The sequence below is a fragment of the Sorex araneus genome, chromosome X (assembly GCF_027595985.1).
Source record: "Sorex araneus isolate mSorAra2 chromosome X, mSorAra2.pri, whole genome shotgun sequence".
In the NCBI taxonomy this organism is placed as follows: Eukaryota; Metazoa; Chordata; class Mammalia; order Eulipotyphla; family Soricidae; genus Sorex; species Sorex araneus.
Window position 1 is genome coordinate 183,529,646 of NC_073313.1, and position 5,571 is coordinate 183,535,216.

General features: G+C 45.2%; 1 non-coding gene across 1 annotated transcript; it reads right to left on the bottom strand.

The window, feature by feature from the left end:
* Positions 1-3,349: 3,349 nt before the first annotated feature.
* On the bottom strand, positions 3,350-3,449 carry LOC129400237 (small nucleolar RNA U13). Its single transcript, XR_008627551.1, has one exon. It is a non-coding gene; the product is annotated as a small nucleolar RNA U13 (small nucleolar RNA).
* Between the last annotated feature and the right edge of the window lie 2,122 nt (positions 3,450-5,571).

The window sequence follows — 5,571 nt, forward strand, 5'->3', positions numbered from 1 at the left end:
ACCATGGCGCTTATCAGCAAGCTTAGAAAGGATGGAAGCTCAAAATTTGCGATGTGATTTCCACTGGAGTCCTGTTGCTTTTGTTTAAAAACCAGAAAAAAAAACCAAACTAACAAAAACGATTACAAGTCCAATCAATGAATGGTGAGCACCAAGGCCTCAGGGATGGGGTATAGGTAGCAGGGTCTGGGAAGCCTGTGGGAATTCAGGGCTTTGCATTGTCCCGAGAGTCCCAGGCAGAGATTAATGCTGTGAAGGGAAGTGATTGAGTCAATCTTGCAGTTTTTGAAAGTTCGTTCTAGTTTAGCAGTTCATTTTGGTTATTGGGGTTCAGTTGCAGTCATCCAGATCATATTTCCTGTGCTGGGCATTATGGGGATGCTGAGATGCTGGGACTTGGGCTGATAGCATTTGGAAATGAATCAGATACAGTGTGTGTGTATGTGTGTGTGTGTGCAGGGAGAGAGAGAGACAGACAGACAGACACAGAAAGAGAGAGAGAGAAATAGAAAGAGAGAAAGAAAGAGAGAGGGAGAGAAGGAGAGAAGGAGAGAGAGAGAAAGAGAGAGAGAATTTCTGGTTTTTGCTATTGTGAAGACGGTACTTTTCAGGGAGGAGGTGATCAAATCAAAGGTGGAGTTGATCCTTAGACAATTCAGAAGGGATAAAGGGCAAGAATTTAGATCTGATTACAATGAGAGGGTTTCTCTGAGAGGGCCAGTCAAAGTACCAAAAAGATCTCCAAAATGAGGAAACTGAACTGGTCACAGCAAGGATGTCCAGAGCACTTTAACAGGAGCAACAGCAAACAAGCAACTGATGAGATAACTCAGTGGGCTTTTATTTCTCCATCTCCAAAGTTGAACAATAATTTCTAATTATAGGGCATTATGGATGGGCTGGAGTGAGATAGAACAGCGGCAAGGCATTTGCCTTGCACACGGCCAACCTGGGTTTGATTCCTCTGTCCCTCTCGGAGAGCCCGGCAAGCTACCGAGGGTATCTCACCTGCACGGCAGAGTCTGGCAAGCTCCCTGTGGTATATTCAATATGCCAAAACAAAAAGTCTCACAATGGAGACGTTACTGGTGCCTGCTCGAGCAAATTAATGAGCAATGGGGTGACAGTGATAGCAACAGGGCATTATGGATAGTGAGACCTCATAGGGCTTCCATCTGACAAAAGAAATGACCCAGAGTACGTGTTTCTGAATACTCATTATTTTGTTCTTACAGACTTACTGTCATCAGTCAATATTTTTTTTTTTTGGTCTCTGTGTTTAAACATATAGTGGCTCTCTTCCATATCTTCCAATTCTTTCCTTCTTATTTCTGGTCTAGGAACAAAACTTGATGTGCCTTTTCTCTGAGACACCTCTTTCCTTCCATGATTGATCTGTCCAGGATGATTTGACGACAAGAAGACTTCCCCTTCTGTGAAGTCCTAGTTCAACAGCTTCTTTGATTTCTTGGGCTGATCATCAGAGGCCTCAACCCCTAACACTTGGAGCAGTTTCTTTGCTTTGGTCCAGTTGACTCAACCTTTCTAGACAAGGGGCTGGAAACATGGCTCAGCATTAAGGCACTTACCTTACATGTGTGAGGCTCTGACTTTGCTTCTGGGTCCCACAAAAACAAAACATTTCTAGACATACATCATTCTCAGCAGAAGCAGTGTACCCATATCTGTACCCGTATCCATACCTAACACAGTTGTGAATCTGAGATGCCAGCTGGGAGGAGGAGTCCCTTGGAATTTTCTCTCCAGGAGATGACCCATAGACCAGGTATTTGTCATTCTTCCTTTCCCCCAAGACCCCCTCTCATAAGGGCCTGAAACGTATTCTTCCATGTGAGGTGCAGCTGGGCTGAGGGGTGAGAGTGGTGGCCGGAAGCAGATGGCGTAAGCAACAGAAACAGCTGTTGTTAGAAGAGCTTTGCTGTGTGATGCTGGGAAGGGAGTTGGAAAAAAAATCTGCTTCCCTAATGGTCCCCTGCTAGCTCCAGCTTGCCGCCAGTTTCTCAACTCTGAGTCCCTCTTCGACAGAGACAGTTCATTCCCCAGGAGAGTATTGTCTTCATTGCATTAAATGTAGGCAGCAAAGAGGCTTCTCTGAAGGAGGTCACACTTAAGCAATACTCCCCAGCACAGGATATGTGACCTGGATGACTGGATGTTGGAAAATGGCTGGAGATTGTCATCCCCATCCCAGGGGGTTCAGACTTTGCCCTCCACCAGCTCAGCTTCTCACTGTTCTCTTTCCCTGCTTCTGTCCCTTCTGATCTCTGTAAGTGCCACTGTCACCAAGACCGGGCTTCGGGTGGGAGAAACATATTCTGCTCTGTTCCTCACTTATCCCTTTTCTGGGCAGCTGTACTGGTCCTGCTGTCTGAGAAACACACAGCGATGTCCTCTGTATGTCTTCAGGCCTTTAAATAACAGTTAAAAACAAACCACCAATTATTACTTAAGTGTGACCTCCTTCAGAGGAAGCCTCTTTGCTGCCTAAATTTAATGCAATGAAGACAGAACTCTCCTCCTGGGGAAGTAGCTATCTCTGTCTTAGAGGGATTCAGAGTTGAGGAACTGGGGGCAAGCTGGAGCTAGAAATGAACCATTAGGGAAGTTGATTCTTTTTTCCAGTTAGGGAAAAATAAATCAAAGGTGAGGAAGACAATAGCTCTCGTAGGACACCTTTTCTATCACCTTCAAAGATTCGAAGGGCAGGGGAGTGATGAATGGGAACTGCAGAGAACACCTCATGGTAGAAGAAAGCCTGTTTGGTGGCAGTAATTTGATAACTTCTGTGGGCCTGGTTGGCTCCCCACAGTGGCTAAATCTCCTGGGGTTGGGTAGTGGGAGAGGCACCCAGAAGGGAGGAGAATGGCGATGGGTCAAACACCCACCTGGACCCTTCTGGTTATGTGACTTCTAGCAAGTCAACCTCTGTACTTCTGTGTTCACTTCCTGTACCTGAGGCTGACTAAGAGGAATTACTTATAATAAGGTTCTGTGAGGGAGCTGCTGGCGTCTTGTATGAGGAGAGGGGAGAGACTAGCCAGCCCCTGAAGCTCCCAAACTTCATTGTGGGGTCAATCACTGGGGAGGGAAATTCTAAATACCTGTTTTAGATATTTGACCTCACCTCCAGTTCCTGAGTCATCCTGGTGGCATTCTGCAGTCCGGGATCCCACTTGGAGAAGTGCAGCTGTGAAGATTGGCTGCAGGGATGGGAGTGGAGAGGTAGGGGGTGGAATGGGGCAGGAGGTAGTGGTATATGCATGGAGGGAAGCTAGTATTTAACTTTTTTTTGGTGCTATTAGCCAAGTGGAATATTTCCCCCCCCCCATGTCATATGAGTAATGTACCAAATGTGAAACAAGATTGAAGGGATAAACATGCTACACAAGTGAACACCCAATCATCATGCTTACGATCTGGAAAAGGATCCTAACCAAATGAGGTTTAAATGCCAAAAACTATTGAGAGGAATAATATCACCACGTCTCTATTCTTCTTCCTGTTACATCTGAAAATTATACCCTTAGGAGTAAACAAATACAGAATTTTATTTTTCTTATTTTTTTGCTTTTTGGGTCACACCTGGCAATGCACAGGGGTTACTCTGAGCTCTACACTCAGGAATCACCCCTGGCGGTGCTCAGAGGACCATATGGGATGCTGAGAATTAAACCTGGGTTGGCCACATGCAAGGCAAATGCCCTACCCGATATACTATTGCTCCAGCCCCCAGAATTTTCTGCTTAATTTGTTCTAAAGTTTTTTGCACCATCAAGTAGAGACAAACTAATTTGGTGGGTAATAACTGAAATCCATTTGAGCTTGCTTAAACATAAAAGGAGGATTTATTCAGGGATGGGAGCCAGCTGTTGGGAATGCAATTGACCCCGGCTTGACCTCAAGAACTGTGGCCTCCTAAACCTTTTAATGTTGTTTATCCTCTAGACCTCATCCCTGCTTCTGCTCTGTGGATCTTCCTCTGCTGTACCATGGCCCACGGCTCCCTTAAGCAGCCTATTTTTTACTTTTTCAAGATACTACCATCTGAGTTCCAGATTTCTGGGAGAGCTTCTGAGCCGTTTAGCCTGAGTCACTTCGTTGTCCAACCTTGACCCAATCACTTCTGCCCAGTTAGGGTGGCTGCCCTTGCAGCCAGGCAGACACAAAGTGGGTCTTTGGTGCAAGATGGAACAACAGAAGCAGCAGAAAGACTTTATACAAGTGACTGGAGGCAGCTGTTCTGGTCGAGCTGTTGCATTCTAATGGAGTGCAGAACTGGTCTTGTTAAATGTTAAATTCAGTGGAGTTATTTTTAGAACATGTCTGGAACTATGTGTTGAGCATGTTTTGTGCAAAAAACAGTTGTTTAACAACACATCTAGAAAATTCAGAGGCAGGCATCGTAGGGGAGCAAAAAACTGCCATGCCAAAATATGTCCTCAGTAAAAAGTTAACTTCAGGGGAGTTAGAGTGGATATTATTTTTTGGAAATATGCTTGCCTGTAAAGCTCTCCTTTTATGTGGCCTTCTTCACTGTACTTGGTAAGATGTCATCTCTTGGGGATGTTATTGTTGCATACCTTTGTTTCACAGTGCTTTCCCAGGTGGTTTTTCTAACTGACCTCTTCCTTTGCCTTCCCAATGTCTTCTGGAATACCCAAACTTATTTCATGAGCTTCTGAAGTTGTGTGGTGTGACTTCTTTTTGCTGGACCTCTTCTATTTGTGTTGGAGGTACACATGGCTTCATAAATTATCTCTTTTTCTTCCCCCTTATTTCTCTCATGCTGGTTTGATTATTTTCCCTCAAGAACTTTGGAGAATACAGGAAGGTATCTCCTATGTTATGACACCACTTTGTCTTTATTTTGATGTCATTGAGGTCCCTGGGTGATTTATGTGAAATGGGGTTGAAGTTGGTGGTCCCCCATGAGTGGCTTATGTGAGGTGGAGTAAAGAGAGATGGAACTTTCTCCCAATACACCTCTGCCACCCTGGGGCCTGCTGGGAAGGCTCTTTGTAGGAAAAGAAAGCCAGTTCTAGGTCTCACCCAGACTTTACATGTCTTTGTCCTATCTCACAGAAAAAAATTTCAGGAGAAGAAGAACAGTGAAGTAAGAGCAGATTTTATTTGGAGGCTTTTAGGAAGGGGAAGGAGAGAGAGCAAAGGGAGAGAATAACATGCTTAAGAGAGAATGCAGACTTCTCCAGAGACAGAGAGAGCCCCAGTACACATCTCAAGAGGGGAGATATGGGTGACATATATGCCTGGGCACCACATGTGCTCAGCCATGTGGGCAGAAGCAGCACATGGGCTCAGACAGTATATGCACGTGCTTCCTTTGTTCAAGGTGGCGTTTATAGGGTTTTTCCCAAGTTGCCTTACATGGGGCTTCTACATAGGTAAGAATCCATTGGGGTAGAGTTGAGAGTGGTGAATGGTTCTCTTTGAAATTCCTTTCCTTGCCCTTTGTTCCTGTTGGAGCTTCTCTTGGAGGGAGATCCAGCCTTCTCTGCGTCTGTTAGCTCCAGGTGAAGTCTTATCAGGCCC